We start from the raw sequence: 20296 nt of genomic DNA, 5'->3' as shown, positions 1-20296 counted from the left end.
CATAAATAAAACAAATGGCATTGTCTTCTACAAAGACAAAAGATGGTTGAAACAACAAACCATTAAGTTATATCTTTATAATAAGAGATAAACATGTGCAATAGTGTTAAATATTTGGGTATAATTTTTGACCAACATTTAAATTGGAAAGATAATGTCAAATATATCAAAGCCAAAGGATCTAAAGCCCTTACTTTATTAAAGAAAATCTCACACACCAAATGGGGTGCAGGATCAGACACAATGTTAATGTTATACAATGCAACAGTACTATCAATTATAAATTATAGCTGTATTTATTTAACTGTTCAAAACAACTTGAAAATCTCTAGATGCTTTACATCACGAGGGTTTATTTATGTACAGGAGCCTTTCTCATCTCCAACTGTCAAATATCCTAGCAAATGCAGGCCAGCTGCCTCTAAAATTAAAATCTAATTACTTTAAAAGATTCTTATCCCTTCAAGCAGGCACATCTCCTGCATCAAATAAATTTCTCAATCAAAATACAAATAATAACCCAAATCAAAACTCATTTACTAAAAAAACTAATCATCTATTGAATTTACATAACATGATACCCAAATTTACCCAAGAAATAAATCTGGTCACACCATGGACACTAAAAAGGGCAAAACTATGAACATATTTATCATATCTTTCAAAGAAATATATGTCCAACACAGAAATGTACCATCAACATGCCATGGAACATTAAGACGGATTGAATCCTTCATAATCTACATGATGGATCCAAAAATGAAGGTGGAGTGGGCTCATCAGCCTATTCAAGTGATAAAACTATCCAAATGGGATTCCATCTAATATCATTTGTATTTACAGCTGAATTAACAGCCATACAATTGGCTTTCAAGATTATAACAAAAACAGAACCCTTCAGCACTCATATTCGACTCAAGAAGTGCAATTGAAGAATAGGATCATTTAAATCAAATAATCACCTTGTCCAAAATATACAAGTTTTGTTAATGTACAAACGGCCTTCTTCAAATTTGTTGGATCCCAGCCCATGTAGGCATTGAGGGTAATGAGAAAGCAGATAAAGCTGCAAAATTGGCTTGTACAATCCCCCAACTACTATTAAAGCCCCCTTATCAGACTGGCTAGCAAAGTTAAACCCTTAATTTATAGGGAAATTGGCAAAATGATTGGACAAATATACCCCCACAAAACAAACTAAAACAAATTAAGAACGAAGTTAAAAAGTGGCATTCTTCTCCCAAAACAAAGAATTTGATTTTTTAACAAGACTCAGAATAGATATAGACTCACATATGGTCATCTGATGTCAACTACAAAACAATAATTTAAAGATGTAACATCCCAATAACAATCAAACACATCTTGATTGTTAATGTCCCAGATGGATCATGAAAGAAAGACTTTTTAAAAATAAATCAATAAAGATATTCTTGATTGAAGGTAATAACTTTTCAATTAATAATATCATTCTCTTCTTAAACAAAATTAAATTGATAAGAAAATTAATCTTCCCCCTTTTTTCCTTTTTTTCTCTATTTTTTTATCTACTAATTCCCCCTTTTTTTATTATTTATTTATTTAGTTAACTACTTAATTTTTATCTTTTCCCCTTCTTTTTTTTTCCATGACCAGAAGAACCTAAAAGATTCAGAGTTCTGGTTAAACAAATCATTTATAATATCTTATCTGTTTAATATAACATCTGAATATTTAATCAAATGTATTTCTCTTCTTTCTTCTATAACAGATTATTTGTAAGGGAGAACCTAAACATTAAAAGTATTCCATCTTATTATTCAGTTCTTTTAAGATGATAAGATTAATTTCCTCTTCGTGGTTCAGGTTCTTATAAGGTCTATCAGGCGAATGATGATGATTATATAAAAATAAAAATTTGATTACAATATGCGTTATGCATATATACATACATAATGGATATATATATATATATATATATATATATATATATATATATATATATATATATATATATATATATATATATATATATATATATATATATATATATATATATATATATATATATATATATATATACTGTATATAATTTATTCAGTTTTCCTTGAATGTCTTTTTCGATTTAGGAAGGATAGCAATGCTTTTTATTGTGTATGACTTTACATTTATGAGTCAGGAACACAAAGTGACCTCACTTTTTAGGAGCAGTCAACTTAAAAATGTGGATTGAGTTATACCTTTGTATGAAGAGCGGTGTGGCGTGCCTCTCTCTCTCTCTCTCTCTCTCTCTCTCTCTCTCTCTCTCTCTCTCTCTCTCTCTCTCTCTCTCTCTCTCAGCTCATTCTATTAATGTCTGTTACTTAATAAAAGAAATTTTCTCTTGGCGGTAGAATATATCGAAGCGTGATTTGATTTCCAGATGAAGCGGAAAGTGCTCGTGAATCGTGATATTCCACCTTGCACACTGGATGCAAAAATAACTAGCAAGATTATTGTTATTACCTCGTTACCGTTTTCCAAGCAGAAGAGGACATTGAGGATTTTCCCTTCGATAACACCCATTGCGTTATTTTCGCTCTTCCATTTCACTAATCAGATTGTTGAACCATAAAAGAGACTTGTGATTTTTTCATAATAATTTTGACTGATTTTTAATTATACTAACTACTAGTGCAGAACGCCTCTCTACGTATAACATCTGTTTAGCCTGGATACAGTTGAACTTCAGTAATCCTGTATATGCCGAGAATATGACTTTGAAATTTAATTGTTTTCTTGTACTTAGAGAAAATGCAATGTGCAATTGCCCCTTGATAGTAGAAGGAAGGAAACAGTCGCCCTCTTCCCGTTTTTACTCTGACATTAATGGAATTTACTTCCCTTCCTGCAAGAGTTTTTTAGACTGGTATTATTTACGCCAGTCTTTAATTTACAGATTGTGAAGGCAGACTGGAAATGACTTCTCAAATAAGATGGTTTCCCTATTGCCAGTGCATTAGGCAGCTGTTTTTTCAAGAAAAGGATGAGCAAATTAGTGTAAGCATCATGAAATCCTGATGTCATCATGAGTGAATGAATGTCTCGGGTTATCTGGACCTGGATGAATAGTTATTGTTTATTTATATTTTTATTTACACATTTTCCTGTTCTCATTCGAACAGAAACGAATGAAGAACAAGAAATTGAGAATTTTATATTGATAAGACAGAAATCTTAAAGTTGTGATGAGTGAAAAGCTGTGATGAGTGAAAAGCTGGAGTCATAGAGTTATGATCCTACATAAAAAAAGACTTTTAGTAGAACCTAAGTTCCTTGTGTCATTCAGGGCATGCTGACTGATGCATTCGGTTACGTTTGCCTTTAGAACATCAAAATCTACAGTAAGTGCTGAAGGTAATAATATATTCAGTATTTATATAGTTTGATTGTCAGTTAATGTGAAAATTTTCAGTGGCCTGATTAATAGGCGAACGTGGACGAGTTTTGTCATTTATATAAGATGGCCCACCCTAGGTCTTTTTTGGTAATGATTCCTTTTAAATCGTTCGAAAAATACTCCTAGTTTTCTTTAGAATTATAGATATTATCTTAGGTTTAAGAATTGTCATACCACTACTGACCATGTAAAATTTATAAACGACTTAGATAATTATTCTTTCTCTCTGTTAGGTGCTTGATTGTCTCATTTGCCGAGATTCAGGTTTTTTCGAAGTATACATTTTTCTATGTAAATTCCCAACGTTTGAAAAACATTCAACAGTGAATGTTTTTCAAACAATATCTCAGTGGTTTTGGTTTGTTTTACGTTTTAACTATCTGGACATTGAATTTTGTTCATGAAATATTACAGATACTCTTCCAGAGTATTCCCGTAATTTATTATTGGTTAATGCCTGCTAAATATTTGCTGAATTTTGTTCATGAAATATTACAGATACTCTTCCAGAGTATTCTTTTTATTGACGTTGACGTTGGCTAATGGGGCCAAACATTTGTAGCATCCTGCCTTCTCATTTAGCATTTCTCTATCTTTTATTAGCCTTCAAGTATACGGGAGTTAACACACACACACACACACACAAGCACGTCTTTCACATATCAGTATTTTCAATTAATTCAGTTATCATTTGATTTTACGTACCGCATCGGCATTACAAATTGGATTGAATTTTATTTATCGTAATAATAATAGTAAAGCTTTTTAAAAAAGATATGGCATAGAAAATAATTATGATGCAGAAATTCATTAGCATTTGATTAACATGCACATATATAGGATTAACACCGAATAGAAATCTTGACCTACTTCCCTAAAGCGACGTTCATCCTCTCTTCCTTCCCTTACATATCCTAAGAAATCATTTCAATTCTTCTTTGCAAAAAAAGTTACAAAGAAACTAAAAATATATATATAGACGAGTAGATAAAATACAATAACAACATCACGTTTCCTCCTCACATTGTGTTCAGAGTGACAAAGTCACTTTCAAAATAAAAAGACAAAAATGTAAGTTTTCAGTTTATGGTGAACGAGTAGGCCTCATGCAAGACAAGAGTCAGCCTAACTCTCTCTAACAAGTTTCAGATTTTGTTTATTTTTTTTTTTATTTTTAGTGGCTGTTTTATAAACAGCTTCCTTCTACCAAGCTAATTATGTTTTTTATTATTTTTCTGTGTCTTTTTCCAAAATGTCACGTCCTGTTTTTATTTATTGCCCTTTGTTCCTTTGAATGTTGCTACTTTGAATTTTCTCTATCTGTCAGCTAATAAGTTTTTATTTTGGGTTATTTGGTTATACAGAATATAGTCACGTATGAGTCATGTTTGTAACATAGCCTCATTAGAAGTACATTGCCCGATGAATACAGTAAAACATTGATTGCCTTACTTTTAAGAAAATAATAGTAAATATCCGAAGAGCACTTTATTTTTTTTCATTAGCACGCAACATTTTAAACTAAGCATTCATCTTCTGCTTTCTTTTGCAATTATTTTTTTTTTTTTTAATTTTATTTTATCGCTTTAACAAGGGAATGAAATCTCTCTCACTGACTCTCTCTGTGTTTGTCTGTCTCATAACTGCCATTTTCCATTTCCACAAAAAGGATTGGAATTGTTTACATTCCCTCTCTTTCCCATTACCAACAGTTATCAGTCCTGGTTATCAGTAATTCTATATAATATATATATATATATATATATATATATTATATATATATATATATATATATATATATATATATATATATATATATATATATATATATATATATATATATATATATATATATATATATATATATATATATATATATATATATATATATACATATATGTATGTATTTAATGTGTCAGTCCATTCGCATTTACGCTTTGTTAACTACCTGGTTATTGCAAAAGAATCTCATTTCCTATTCAATAAACACCGTATTCCACAAAACTCGCTCTCGCAGTGAAGTAGAAGATTCAGATGTTGGATGCTGAGGAGATGGAATATCGCGGAATGGTTTACTGGAGGGATTTAAGAGGCATAATGGTTCACGAGGAGGAGACCGCAGCTGCCACAATAATAATTGGGGGTTTACCTGTAACAACTCCACTGCTGGATCAAGATTCGGTTTTGTTTGTGAAGGAAGAGTAAGGTTGAGGGAAATGAAGAGAGAGAAAGATCGGAGAAAGGGAAATTTAATACAAGTATTACTAAACCAGTTGAATAAATGAATAAAAATAGAAAAAAAAGAGAAAGAAAGGACCGGCGGAAGTGAAATTTAATGTAAGTTAAATTGACAAATAAAAATATGATGAACAAAAAAGAAAAAGACCAGAGAGTGTGGAATTTAATGCAAGTATTGCAAACCCCCCAGGTAGGTAAATAAGTAAATAGAAACAAAAAATCAAAGAGAAGAAAAAGACCGAGGAATGGGAATTTAATACAAGTGTTGATAAACCAACAGAATGAGATAAATAACTATAAATGCAATAACAAAAATAAAATTTAAAGCTTTAATATAAATTTTTGCACAAAAAATAAAATTTTCCCTTCAAAGTCACAGATAAAAGGATAATTATTCATTTATTTTAGTATTAATGAAACTTAACGAATCACATTGCTTAAAAGAAGTAGAATTAGAGTAGAAATATTGCATGATGGTGAAATCCGCTGGAATAACAAGTTAATATATTTAATATATTACTATATTACACAGTTCTAAGTCAACCGGCATCTTCATTTTATTAGTTTCATTTTATTTTTATGGTCATTCTTCATTACCCTAATATACACTGATTAAGAACCTGTCCATCTTTAATGAAACACAACATTAGTTAAACTTTATAGAATATTATATAAACATAGGTTGTATACATTTTTGTGATTGTTATTTAGAGTGCTATACGAACCTGATGTTTAATCAATTTTTGTGTTTGCTGTTTTCATGACAAATTGTTCATGAGCTCTAGTTCCGTTCTTTTCTTATCTATAACGTCATCTTTGGCGCACACTTTTTACACTACAAAATTGATAAATTCAAACCTCGCCCTTTTTAATAGCTGCCAAATTTCTTCCTTTTTTATTTTGTAAGTTTATCATTTTGTTTATTCTCTTGTTTAACTTTTTTCTTAGTGTGAGTCTTCCTGTATCAACTGCCATTTGACGTTCTCAGTGGAGAGCGAAGTAATTCTGTAAATAGTTATCAGACTTTTATCCAAGGACAAATAGTCCTTAAGCGACAAAGAATTTGTTTTTCTCAATATATTAGTCGGTACATATTGAGGCTCTTTCAGAAAGAAGAAGGAGAGTAATTCTTTATGCATGAATCATGCGGCACTCACAACTTCATTTGATACTCTCTATTAAATTCAGAGTTAACTACTATTCAATTAAAATCTTACAGGCATATCATTCATTAATACCTACACAGCCCTTTCGTGGCTTTCAAATAATCATGTTGTAAGCACTTTTCCTGATTTGCACAGAAATTTTAAACACCCCATTCATTATTATTATTATTATTATTATTATTATTATTATTATTATTATTATTATTATTATTATTATTATTATTATTATTATTATTATTAGGAGGAGGCCTTCTCAGAGGGCAGTAGCATTGAAAATAATTGCTGTTTCTGTGGCCTTCAGTTTGTATAGTGTTCTCTATTCGTCCCACAATCTTCTTTTCATCAGCGCATATATAGCTGATGTATTAAATTTCCTAAGGACATATTAAGTTTTCCTGTTGTACTTTTATAACCTCTAACGTATCGACACACGCTCTGGTTGTCATTTACAAGGAGTGAGTGGATTGACATGCAAATTGGAGGCGGGAGGTGTTGGGGTTGGGTGTACAGTTGACAGATCGGTTAGTGAACTGAATTTAGATAAGTCGCAGGTTGATAACGAAATCGGTCCGGAAGGCGTTGCAATCTTCTAGGCCTAATCGGTGTTGTTGGTTGGGGGTGGGTGCTGGCTCGGGTACCCCATGCTGGTGTGGCCGGTATTATAGATGGTCCAGATGATATGCCTCCTGTGTCCAGTGCTCTCTCTCTCTCTCTCTCTCTCTCTCTCTCTCTCTCTCTCTCTCTCTCTCTCTCTCTGTCTTTGTACGGAAACTCAGAGACTCTCCTTCTACAGGTATTATGGCCATAAAGATGAGCCAATATTGGAGTATTATATTATAAGTGTGTGAGTACACTTAGTAAGGAATCTAAACCTTAAAATTTAAGCTGTCTTGTAAAATAATTGTGTTCATTACATTCATTATTAGTTATTTATTTGTTCTCAAAATTTATTTCTCAGTGATACATGCTAAAAGTACGAAACTTTGTATTTGCATTGCCATAAATAACATTCCGAAGAGATTTGTGTTTGCTCGTCATTGCCTCGCTTGGAAATGGCAAAGCGTGACAGGAGAGGAACCAGGTGGGATTTACTTTTCGCCAAGTGATTGGCTAATTAGGTTCTTACTCGGTCACCATAACTACGAAAATTGGATAATGAAGCCTGAAAGAAGTAATTGGTGCACTCATTTTCTTTTCTCGATTATGACGGAAATGGCCACAATTCTCTCTCTCTCTCTCTCTCTCTCTCTCTCTCTCTCTTAAAACTTCTTCTTCTCTCTTTCTGTCTTAAAACTTGTGTCCAATTGGAGGCAAGTGCCAACTATATTTTTATATATACATTAAACTATCAAAAAGGCTTTGTCTTTAAACATCAGCAACGGACCCATCTCTTTTTCAGTGTAATTTTAGCTCTCAGTTTTTCTCTCCCTGCTGATAAATATATAGTTCCTAATGAGCCTCCATTAATTTGATTGTGCTCTGATTTGCTCGAGAGAATCATGTCTCGCTCTATCTTCGATCTCATGAATGAAGGGTTAATGACACTTTATAAGCTGTGCCCATTTTACTGACCCTATCAAGGTATAGGGCACGAGGGAGTTCATGCACCCTTCATGTCTATTTTGTAAGAAGACTTGAGAAACAGAGCATCAAGAATGACGATTACCCTTGGCTAGCCATGACTAATAAGGGAAAAATATGAACTAAACGTGCATGTTGCATGTCAAATAATGAACGGAAACATTTGCAACCATCAGTATGAATCGATAACGAAGTATGTGTGGCGTAAGATGATGCAGGCCAATAATAAGGTTAACGTGGAAATAAAAAAGTATAAAAAAATGTTTAAACATGCTTTTATTTAAATGCACTAAAAAGTAGAAAAATAATATTTTGAGACACAATACGATTTTTTTTACAATTAATCATTTCTACAAAAATAAACACGGGGCCCTTAAACATGGAGAGAAATGCTACAAGGAAAAAAAATCTATTTATTTTCATGTAGCATTTCCTTCCTTGTTTGGGGCCACGCTTTTAGTTTTGTAGACATGATTAGTTGTAAGCAAATCCTGGTGCGTCTCAAAATATTATCTATTTTTAGTGCATTTTAATAAAAGCAGGTCTATAAAATTTCTATTTTATTTTATACTTTTTAGTTTTGACAGAAATTGTAACCGATTTATGATTGTAGTTAACGAAACTGATATCCGTTTATGGAGGATATTGAGGGAAGAGGGAAGGGGAAGGTGCGAGAAAGGAGGAGAGGGGGAAGGACGAAGGGGAGGGGAAGGGAGGAGATAGGGGAAGTGGAGGAAAATCAGAAGGGGATGGAGGGGAAAGAGGAAGTGGAGGGGTATAGGAGGAAGGGGTAGGGGAGGGAACGGGGAGGGGAGACGGAGGTGAGAGGAGGGGGAAGTGGGAGGGGTGTGAGAAGGGGAGGGGGATGGAATAGGGAAGGGGAGGAGGAGGCGGACACAGCTAAATTAACATCTGATCACATCCTCCGGAAGGGGGAGGGGAAGGGGAAGGTGAGGGAAGATAGAAGGGGAGGGGGAGGACACAGCTAAATTAACACTTGATCGTGTGCTACGGAAGGGGGAGGGGGAAGCAGGAGGGGAGGGGAAGGGGGAGGGGTTATATAGAAGACAGATTCTACAGAGTCAAAGCTGTGAAAAATCTGAAGATTTTCATACAAATCCTGAGATACTGGGAGAGGTCACTGTAAGGTCACCAGAGGTCACTGCTGACCTACTGATCATGTAAGGCTGTATTGTCACCGGGACTGAGTAACGATGCAAAATTTCAAGTCCATCGGACGGAGGGAACAGGCCGAAAATTGAGTTACAAGATTTGAGGATAGACAGACAGACAGACAGACAGACACAGAAGTCGAGTTAAATAAAAACATGTAAAAACCTATACTCTGGTAGTGTGGGGTGGGGGTGGGGGTGGAGTGAAATATTTGACACTCCCAAAATACAGAAGTATAGGAAAATTACTGATGAAAATTCCCTGCATAGTAACATGTATATCACCTCATTAGTTATAACAATCATTTAATAAATCAAGTTGATTATATTACGAAAAGTTTCTTGCATACCATCGATTTCTGATAAGAGAACCAAGTGAAGTCTATTAATTAAAAAAGATTATTAAAAAAATATTCTCCTTAAAAAATTCAATTTGGAGGGCTCAAAGGATTACAGCAAACCAAACCACATCTGTCCATTTAAACTAAGGCTGGATTAAAATGGCGAGGTTTTTTCCTACCTGCATCCGCTATTTATAAAACGAAAAAATGCTGCAACTGACACGTATGCAGAGCTGTATCTTGTTAAAAACTACAGCCGGTAAATTTATTAAATTTTTGTGTTGAAAGGTTTGTTAAGAATCTGTTTTAGTGAAATTAGTCCTTTCTTTGTTGAAGGAAATCTCTTAAATTCGTCTGTGCATAACATTTCAACGACTGTGCTGAAAATCACATTTACCATCTTCTTTCAATTGGAAAAAGTCTCTCTCTCTCTCTCTCTCTCTCTCTCTCTCTCTCTCTCTCTATATATATATAAATATTCTCATATATATATATATATATATATTTTATAAGAAAAGTATATTATTGTACCTTCGTATATATATATATATATATATATATATATATATATAAATATATATATATATATATATATATATAAATGAGCGATATATACATATATATATATTCATATATTCCAGGATATATTCATATATATATATATATATATATATATATATAAATATACACACTCCATGAATTTACACACATATACAAATAAAGGTACACACACATACTTCTACAAACTTTTTTTGTATGGGATAATACTTTTCTTCCAAATATTATAAATCTACACTGACGCATCATATCAGCTAATAAAACTCTCTTCGATAGATCGACAGGTTCTAAAAGAAACAAGCTCTTCTAAATTGCTTAGATTTGTAATGACTGACGAACAATTTTCTTCAGGTGACAAATAAAGGAGGGAGGAGCAGAACAAATACAAAAACTTTTATCTTTGTTACCTTTCAATAATAATTTATTTACAAAAATTACCAACTGAGTTCAGGTCCAAGAGAGAAATAAACTTAAAATGACCAAATCAGCGTACCCAAACACGTGAGACAACAACAAATTCACAATTGAACAACTCAAAAAGAATCATAATGATCCACAGGCAGCATATTTTCAAAAATAAAACAAGTAACGAGAAAAAAAAAAAAAAAAAGGTTGCATAAAGGAATAAATCAAGAGCCAATAAAACCAACAGTGCAGGACAACTAAACAGAGCTTGATAAAGCAACCATCACGTCCTCAGAGAGTCGATATATACAACCATTTTTATCAAAAGAATGCTCTCAACAGCTGCTCATGCAAAATATGCCGTGACCCACTGCTGTCCTGGACCTGACTGGCGAAGTATGACACCATCCACCAAAAATGTCAACTCACCAGCAAGAAAAACAAACAAACAAATAAATATATAATATATTATAACAACCCACTAAGGGAACAGTCGGCAAACGATTGTTCCTAACACCCACACGCACACAAACAAAGTAATTCGTAGGTAATGATGCCACAAAGTTGATGTGATATTATCACTGAGCGAATTCTTACCCCATCCATCAAAGAACAAATGCATTTTCTGTCATATGTCGGTGTCAGTGACATATTATGTCATCTTTCATAAGTATAACGATAATGTTCTAGGGCAGGGGCGAAAGAGAATGACGATTTATGAAAGTAACAAATGACAGACTCCTAAGGTTGTATTCTCGGTGGAGGATACATCTACGAAATGTACGTGGTAAGATTTGTTTTTTTCAGTTTTGTGTAGGTGGGCCACAACATTTATTCGATGTATAAATCCTAGCAAGACCAGTGACAAAAATGTGTCATTATTGCAAGAAACTATATCTTCTATTTTAGTGAGTGAGAAAATAATGACAAATACCTGTATCACTGATGTTTCATATAAAAATGATCAAAGGTTTTTGAAGACAAAATCTAAACATTAACGCCTGTATATGAAACATTCGGTTGCAAAAGAAATGTGAATTGGGCATTACCTCTTTCTAGTCAATATATTCCTGTGACCTTAAAAGTAATAATAAAAAAATCCATTGGTTACATTATATGGTGGGACATTTACAGCAATCGGTTTCAGCCCAAAAGATTTCCTGTGCATGGGAAATTTGCAGGGAAAAATTCTGTAAAAATGGAACACTTTTAAATGTAATAATACCCATTAATAAAACCGCAGTTTCCATATCCAGAATACAAATTTAGGTATTTTACATATATTTTTAAACACTATAACACATTTATTATACGTTTTTCATGCCCCAATAGATAGCCTTTATAAAAAAAAACAAAGAAAAATGCATTTTATATTTATATTATAATACGAATTGCTGCACACAAACTCTCTCCAATGGACTTTAATCATGCTTTTTCCCACCCTGCAGGAGTTTCATGCAGGTTTTCTTTGCCGTTCGCGTATAATCTGCTTAATCCATGACGACGGAAAGAGAATTCAGCAAATTATTTTTCGGTATTTCAAATGATCTTTTCTTTAGTACAACGTCATGGAGGTGACATTGAAATGTGCATGGCTAACATTTGTTATGCAGAAACACATACAATCGTGTATATATTACTATATATACAGTATATATATATATATATATATATATATATATATATATATATATATATATATATATATATATATATATATATATATTATTGAACATGACTATGGCCAAGGTTCAGAGAATAAAAGTTCTTCCATAGGTCACATAAAATAAGTAAGGAAAGGTTTAATTTCAAAACAGAACAAAATTTAACACTTTAATATTTAATATTGAAACAGTTTACATTATTACGTTAATCCCTTTCTTACCACATAAACCAGGAAACACTCAAACAATCCTGCACCAAACAAATACCAAAATCAATAAACCTTAATATACTAAATTTTAAATATGAGTTACGTTATCAGTTTCACTAAGGTTCACTCAAGACTTATATAAAAGAACATTAATACATTACAAAAACTGAAGAATAAGAAGACAGCTACTCCAATAGGACACTTATCACAGTAGAGGACCAGGTGAGACTAACTATGCATGAAATCGGTGGTCCGAAGAAAACTTAAAACAAAAGCACTCTGAAAACGGGATAACTAAAGATACAACCAGGGATCTTAAAAACAGGTACAGGAATGAACTGTACATTTCCACAAAAAATGAAAATTAGAGCTATATACAAAATTAAGATGCCAATCTGGCAGATGGGTGACACCTCCCCCTTAGAGGACGAGCCCAACAGAGTGGCTTGTAGAAAAAGAGGCTAATGAGGCTAAGACGGACGATACTGTAGATTGGTGAAGGAGGTATCATGTTAAGGAGACAGTCGCGATAAGGCATCTGCCATGATGTTCTCGGTTCCTCTGATGTGGCGGATCTTGCAGAGGAACTTCTGCAGATAGATGGACCAGCGTAGTAGACGTTGGTTGTGGGACTTCATCTTGTCGAGGAAGGTCAAGGGGTTGTGGTCGGTGAAGACTAGTACTTCAGCAGCACCTAGTAGGTAGCATTCATATTTTTGCAGGGCGAGTACCAAACTAAGTGCTTCCTTCTCAGTGGTGCTGTATGACTTCTGGTGATGCTTGAACTTAGTGGAGGTGTAGCTGACTGGGTGAAGTATACCGTCTGACTCTTGGGAGTAGCACCCTCCAGCTCCCCACATCACTAGCATCGATTTGAAGGATAAAAGGCTTGTTAAAATCTGGGGATTTAAGAACAGGGTTGTTTATCAAAAACAGCTTTAAGGCTTCAAAAGAGGCTTGACATTCTTCAGTCCAAATGAATTTAACTTTGGGACTGGTTAGGGATGTTAAAGGGGCAGCAACTGAAGAAAAGTTCTTACAGAATCTCCTGTAGTATGAGGCTAACCCTAAGAATCTTTGTAAGGACTTTCTGGTGGTTGGAACAGGGTACTCTAGAACAGCTTCTACATTGGCAGTTTTTGGTCGAACATTACCATCCCCAGCAATGTGGCCCAAGTAGGTAACAGTAGCTTTACAAAAGACAGATTTTTTAAGATTTATGGTTAATCCAGCCTCTTCTAACCTACGGAACAAACACTTGAGCCTATTCACATGTTCTTCCCAAGTCTGTCCAGTGACTATTATATCATCAAGGTAACAATAAACACTTTCCAAATCTTGGATGATGAAGTTTACAAGGCGCTGAAAGGTAGATGGGGCGTTGGTAAGGCCAAAAGGCATGACCTCGTACTGAAAGAGTCCAAAGGGTGTAATGAAAGCAGATATTAACTTAGCTCTTTCAGTTAATCCTACCTGATAATAGCCCTTTAAGAGGTCTATCTTCGTTACAGACTTGGCTTGTCCTACTGAATCGATTAAATCATCAATGAGTGGCAAAGGGTAGGAATCTTTAATTGTGACATTATTAATCTTTCTATAGTCTGTACAAAATCTGTAGCTACCGTCCTCTTTTGGAACTAGGATGCAAGGTGAAGCCCATGGTGATTTACTCGGTCTTGCTAGACCATGCCGGAGAAGATATTCGACTTCCTCCTTCATTTTGCTCTTCTTCTCAGGACCCACACGATAGGACTGCTGACGAATGGGTGTTGTACCAGGAACCAGCTCGATGTCATGTAGCAGCAAATCACTTTTCCTGGGAAAATCATTAAAGAGAGTTGAATGGCTAGAGATTACATTCTTTAAGTCTTGCGACTGCCAAGGAGAGAGGGTGGCTCAAGAATAGATCCAGGTTATTTAGAACCTCTGTATTTGTTTGTGGCATGAGGAAGCAATAAGGTCTTCCAATGAATTGTCCTCTCCTGGTGTCTCTACCTTAAAATTAAGATTAACAACTGTCTCACTAGAACCATTTCCAGTTTCCCTAGAGTGATAAGCCTTGAGTAAATTAACATGAATGATCTGAGTGGGTTTTCTACGATCTGGAGTTCTGATAATGTAGGTATTATTGTTTACATTTTTATGATGGGATAGGGCCCACAAAACTTAGCTTTAAGAGGGGAACCAGGGACAGGAAGGTAGGCTAACAGAAGGTCATTAGGTTTAAATTTTCTGACTTTACAAGCTTTATCATAGTTTCTCTTCATTAAGATCTGTTGACCCCTTAATTTCTCCCCAGCAATGTTCCTAACCTGCATTAACGTGCTTTTAAGTTTATTCATATGTTACAGGAACAGATTCAACACTTTTTTGAAAGTGTACGTAGCGTAATCCTAGCGATCTTTCTTCAGGAAAAAGACGTATAAAGATTCGACCCATGATAACACTTGCATTTTTTCCCTCTCTCTCAACTCTCTCTCTCTCTCCGTGTATCGACTCTCTCTCTCATCGTTTACCAAAGCTCACCCACCCTAACCTCACTCATTCTCACCAAAGCAATTAAATGGACTATTTAAAGAAACACAATTGTTTCTACAAAAATAGGTTTATTATTCAAATAACCCAACAAGAAATGAATAAAACAAAGCAAAGATTAAAATGCATAATAAATGAATTATCGAGTCAGATAACTAAACTCTAAACTGCAAAACACTTCTGATTAAAGAAGTCTCATTATGGCTAATAGCCTGGAAATCCCCAAAATCACACATCCTCACAAATCAATAAATAAAAGTCATGTCAAAAAAAACAGTCTACCACAATTCCACATGTCATTCCAACATGTCCACATGTTATTCCAACATGTCCACAGACATCTGTCGAAAGAATTAAACATGATAGAAAACTCCCAAAAATATATGAAATGCAAAACACAATAATGAAAAGTGTAAAATGCATAGCCAAGATATGGCAAACGTAACATAACAAAATAATAATATAAAAGAGGTATGAATATTCATATTAAATCTCCCACACCAGTTCAAAAGTTCATAATGATTAGAAAATCATGGTAAAAATCACAAGTTCAATTTTCTCCCATAAAAACAGAGATTTGAAACTCTACCTTATCTGCCGATTTTCAAAGCCTGGATCCTCTCCAAATCTATGGCTGGACAACTGCAGTTCTATCACGTTAATGAACGATCAAACTCACTTTTAGGGCAGATTTTGGCATAATCTAGATCAAAGTAACTGACGTACTTCACGAATATACATAACGCTTGGAAGATCACCTGACCGGCAATATTGCTGAGGAATCAAACTATTTGCTGAATACAAAGATTTTACAACTGACGGCTCTGTCAGTACCATCTCGCTCCAAAAATTCTTTCATCACATCTTAAAGCATTGAAGCTATGAAATGCATATATGTGTCCTTTAAATACATATATTGTTGAATGGTTTGGCTAGACTCAGAAGGGGTGTTCAACCATTCCTCTTTAATTACTGAAAGAGGTCCTCTAACTGACCTCCCAAACAACATCTCGTAGGGTGAAAAACCAAGGGACTCATGGGGAACTTCCCTGATAGCAAATAGAAGAAAATCAATGCCCTCATCCCACTCAAGTTGACTTTCAACACAAAATTTCCTAAGCATACTCTTGAAAGTTTGGTGCCAACGCTCGAGGGCACCCTGAGACTCTGGGTGATAGGCAGCAGACAAAGTTTGTTTAATATTTAGTTCTTTAAGTACCTGGGCAAAAAGGTCACTGGTGAAATTTGAACCTCGATCACTTTGTATTTCCTTTGGGATACCGAAATTCGTGAAAACTTTCAGTAAAGAATTAGCAATGTTCTTAGCAGAAATGTTACGAAGAGGGATGGCAATGGGGTATCGGGTCGTAGGACATATTATAGTGAGCCAAGTATTGATTACCTTTCTTGGTTTTTGGTAAAGGACCAACGTTATCTATAATTATCTTACTAAAAGGTTCATCAGGGACTAAGATCGGTTGTAAAGGTGCCTTGGGTATTCCCTGGTTAGGTTTTCCTGATATCTGACATACATGACAAGTGCGAACAAATTCTGCTACATCCTTTTTCATATTAGGCCAAAAGAAACAATTCAAAATCTTACAATAGGTCTTATGAATTCCTAAATGTCCTCCATAGGCATCATGAGCTATTTCCATTACAGAATTCCTAACAGAAAGAGGTAGCACAATTTGTCGCTTTTTCGCTCAGGTGTCTTCACTAGATCTCTTAGGGGAACGGTAAAACCTCATTAACAAATCAGATTCAAAGTAAAAACATGGGGATTTGCTAATCTCACTTCTAGGAACCGCTTGGTCATGAAGTTTACTTAAAGTGTTATCGTGCTTCTGAGCTTTAATAAGGTTATCTCTACTCATAACATCTCGTGCTTCAAAATTTACAGAAGTGACTTTAGATTCATCCGAACTAGATTTCTGGCTACGAGTGACAACACAAGAAGGATTTACAGAGCAATCGGGATCAGGTTCAATGTTTTCACCTACAGGTTTTTCCATTACAATGACATTGGGAACTACCAAACGTCCTGCAAGGTCATAAGCCAATAATAAAGTTACATCTTTTACTGGAAATTCAATATCTCTTATGCCTACCAGCACATTACCCTTCTTTATAGGACAATCAAGATGAACATTAGCAAGGGAAACTTTAGATATTTGTGAAAGGTCTTTCACGAGAACATGTTCATTAGTTACGTTAGCTTCAATATTTGGGAGAGCATTTCTCAAAAGTAAACTTTGTGAAGCACCTGTGTCACAAAATATCCTGACTTTATATCTATCCCCATCAGAGTTCAAAGCTACAGTTCCATCAAAAGTAAAATCATCAAATAGATTTACAGGCTTTTCAGAATGGATATGGAGACAGGCTTAATCTGACCATCTGTTTTACCTTTAAAGTTAAGAAAAGGGTTAAATGGGTTCCGAAAAGGCAAGGAAGTTTTACATTTAGGATCTGGGCAGTTTTTAATTGTGTGACCGTCTTTCTTACAATAACTACAACGAACATTAGACGCTTTATAGTCTAGTTTTTCTTTCTCTCTCTCTAAAGCTAACTGAAGTTTAGCTTTCTCCATCTCGAATTCTAATTTAAGTTTCGACATTTGTCTCTCTGACTCTAACCTTTGAGCTTCCGCTAATCTCTCAGATTCTAATTTTTGTGCCACAAGTTTCTCGCGTTCAAGGAAAATGCGCTCATATTCTAACTGCTGCTCGTGGGTTAGTTCTGCTGGTTCACGAGTTATATACTGTCTAGCTCCCGGACAGGCCCCCAATTTATGTGACGGCTTTATTGCCTAGTTTACCCACACGCATATAATGCTCAAGAATCCAGTTGCGAATTTCATTCTTCCGCATGCTACTCCTAGTTGCAATTGACAAATAACTAGCTAACTCGAGAAGCTCGAGTTTCTTAGCATTTGGGATACTAGCTAACTCAGCAGAGGGATCCGCAGCAAACTTCTGAACGTTAAATTGAGCCATGGTTAAAGTTAAAGAATACTTCCTTTAGTAAACAATTGAATTCCTGTTTTACAATTATAATAGACTAACACGTTCCTGCTGCCATTCAAGTAAATGCATCACAAACCACAATACAAAATTATCATGTTAGCGAGTTTATAGTTTCTCGACAAAATTAAACAACAAGCATTACAAGTAATAAGATTATTTTAGGGTTTTTAGGGAAAAGGGACAGTCCCGATTCGAAAGCAAAAGGTAATAAAGAACACGAGGGAGTGAAAACAATTTTTACATTCCCGATTCAAGCTGATATGGAGGAACTAAGGAAATAACCCATTGGTCCTAAACAAGCGTTATTTACTCCAAACAACTTGAATGACAACTTACAAACTTTGAACGTCGGCGCAGAGAAAAAATAAAGTAAATAAAGGTTTAAACGATTCCTCACCTATCGTCTAAACTACGCGATCCTGGTATCGTCCAACCCAGGGGAAATGACTGCACAAGTCGTAGTTGTAATTATATAAGGACAAAATATGGATAAGAGCTTCCGGATAGCTCTCGTGAGTCTCGAGGAGTCGTCGACTCTATGAGGGCGAAAATAAAAATATACTACTGCGTTAACATTACCCAAAAGAGCAAACCGTCTATAAACAATAATACGAAAATGGTTCCACAGCGTGCACATATATATCATTAACCCTAATAACAGGTATTCAGAATGTTTACAATAAATCTTGAGTGAAACTAGAAATATTGAACACTATTTGCGGCGACAATTGTCTAACTGAATGAATCCTCAATACGGTAAACGAGATAGATCCCGGACAGGCCCCCAAATTATGTGACGGCTTTATGGCCAAGGTTCAGAGAATAAAAAGTTCTTCCATAGGTCACATAAAATAAGTAAGGAAAGGTTTAATTTCAAAACAGAACAAAATTTAACACTTTAATATTTAATATTGAAACAGTTTACATAATTACGTTAATCCCTTTCTTACCACATAAACCAGGAAACACTCAAACAATCCTGCACCGCACAAATACCAAAATCAATAAACCTTAATATACTAAATTTTAAATATGAGTTACGTTATCAGTTTCACTAAGGTTCACTCAAGACTTATATAAAAGAACATTAATACATTACAAAAACTGAAGAATAAGAAGACAGCTACTCCAATAGGACACTTATCACAGTAGAGGACCAGGTGAGACTAACTATGCATGAAATCGGTGGTCCGAAGAAAACTTAAAGAAGGTGGGGAAAACAAAAGCACTCTGAAAACGGGATAACTAAAGATACAACCAGGGATCTTAAAAACAGGTACAGGAATGAACTGTACATTTCCACAAAAAATGAAAATTAGAGCTATATACAAAATTAAGATGCCAATCTGGCAGATGGGTGACAATATATATATAAATATATATATATATATATATGTGTGTGTGTGTGTGTGTGTGTGAGAACAATCGTTTGCCGGTTGTTCCCTTGGTGGGTTGTTGCCTCCTTACTTTTTTGTTTTCTTTGCACTCAGTAGGAGTTGAAGTCTGTCTCGGTGTCTTCGACAGCGTCAGTCAGGTTTGGGGTAACAGAGTCAGGTCCTCGTCAGTACAGCAGCTTAGCTATGGACCTACCGAAATCATCTGAATGATGACTTCTTCCTCGAGAGCACGGCAGCATGGTGACGTTGTTAACCCTTAGTGGACGGATTGAGCCTCAGTGTGAAGTAAAACAGGTTTGAGGAGGTGGACGGATTGAGCTTCAGTGTGAATCAGAATTATGTACCACTGTTATGGTAATAATGATTCGAAACAAAGGTGCCAATACTTCTATATGCTATAAATTCGCTAATGGCAACTTTTATACAGACTTGAGAGTTAAGCCAGTATCAATAACGCTTGTGACTTCAAGGGGGAAAGTGCTGCATCTCTCTCTCTCACGAGTCTTTTTGTAAATTTGCTTGTAAATATACGAAGGGGTTGCTGTTGTTTTTTGTTTTTGTCTTTTACGATAGTATGTCGGTT

General features: G+C 34.8%; 1 long non-coding RNA gene across 1 annotated transcript; it reads right to left on the bottom strand.

Annotated features, from left to right (window-relative positions):
- Window positions 1–13625: 13625 nt before the first annotated feature.
- Window positions 13626–19679, bottom strand: LOC136840354 (uncharacterized). The gene is made up of 3 exons (XR_010853600.1): window positions 19416–19679; window positions 18714–18852; window positions 13626–14568 (listed from the first exon to the last, which is right to left on the bottom strand). It is a non-coding gene; the product is annotated as an uncharacterized lncRNA (long non-coding RNA).
- Between the last annotated feature and the right edge of the window lie 617 nt (window positions 19680–20296).

The sequence above is a fragment of the Macrobrachium rosenbergii genome, chromosome 7 (genome assembly GCF_040412425.1).
Source record: "Macrobrachium rosenbergii isolate ZJJX-2024 chromosome 7, ASM4041242v1, whole genome shotgun sequence".
Classification (NCBI taxonomy): Eukaryota; Metazoa; Arthropoda; class Malacostraca; order Decapoda; family Palaemonidae; genus Macrobrachium; species Macrobrachium rosenbergii.
Note: the sequence above shows the minus strand (reverse complement) of the source record. Positions and strands in the feature narration are given on the sequence as shown.